Raw genomic sequence first — 1,156 nt, 5'->3', positions numbered from 1 at the left:
AGTGTTAGTGTCCAGCATAAAAGTTATCCCTTTCAGAAATATTTTAGGACTCAGATAGGGAGTAATGGCGCCTCTGTCGGTCGCAGTAATGTAAATTGACATTTATATTTGCTATTTGCTATAGATGTCTGGAGAGATCTAGCTTGCTAAAAGGGAAAAAAAGAAAAAAGAAAGAAAAAAGGAACCTACAACTCTGTTTGATAGCCACGTGGTAATGGTGAGGGCATGCTATAGCCATGTGGCAATGATGAGGGCATGCCTGGTAGCCATGTGGTAATGGTAAGGGCATGCTTGATAGACACGTGGTAATGGTGAGGGCATGCTTGGTAGCCATGTGGTGATGATGATGAGGGCATGCTTGGGATTTTAAAGGACATTTCTAGGCAACTCGGTGAAGTCAGTTCTTCGTATATAAATTATGTGGCATGTCAACTTATGATCTGAAAATGTTTTCTGTCACTTTGCGGTGAATAGTTTTCAGTGGTGTTTAATGCTCCTTCTCATTGATGTGCTTAATTAGGAGTTGACAGTGATTCTGAACTTTAGTGCATTTTGCTCATGAGGGAAGAAGCAATCCCAGGAAACTTTTGCTCTCATTTTTGGAATTATTAAGGAAACAGCCTCCACGATTTAGTAGAATAGAGGCTGATCAGTAAAAGTCGACCCATTTCAGCAGTTTCAAGCCCCAGTTGCTCTGTCACACTGTGAAGGGCAGTTTATGAGGAGAAATACATGTGAGGATCAGATGCAGAGCCACGTGTGTGTAGCTAAGTGACATATACTGTGCAATTTAATTTGCTACTGGGGTGGATGTTCCATGTTCTCATGCATACATAGTGTGACTATGTGAAATGCCATATGTAGTAACTAACTAGACTGTGGTGATCATTTCCCAGTAAACATTTATTTCAAATCATCACAGTATACACCATAAATATGTACAGTTTTATTTGTCAACATGCCTCATTATGAGCTGGATGGAAGTCAATGATAATAAAATAATAGTCAAATTTTATTATGTATTTATGGAGTTCAAACAATTTTTGATTATCCTAGCTTCCAAAGTCTGAAAAATAAGAAAACAATTGTCAGCATGAATAAACTGGGAATGTATCTTGACATCAAAAATTTATTTTCCAATGCATTTCATAGCTTA

The sequence above is a fragment of the Mastomys coucha genome, unplaced genomic scaffold (genome assembly GCF_008632895.1).
Source record: "Mastomys coucha isolate ucsf_1 unplaced genomic scaffold, UCSF_Mcou_1 pScaffold7, whole genome shotgun sequence".
Lineage (NCBI taxonomy): Eukaryota > Metazoa > Chordata > Mammalia > Rodentia > Muridae > Mastomys > Mastomys coucha.
Note: the sequence above shows the minus strand (reverse complement) of the source record.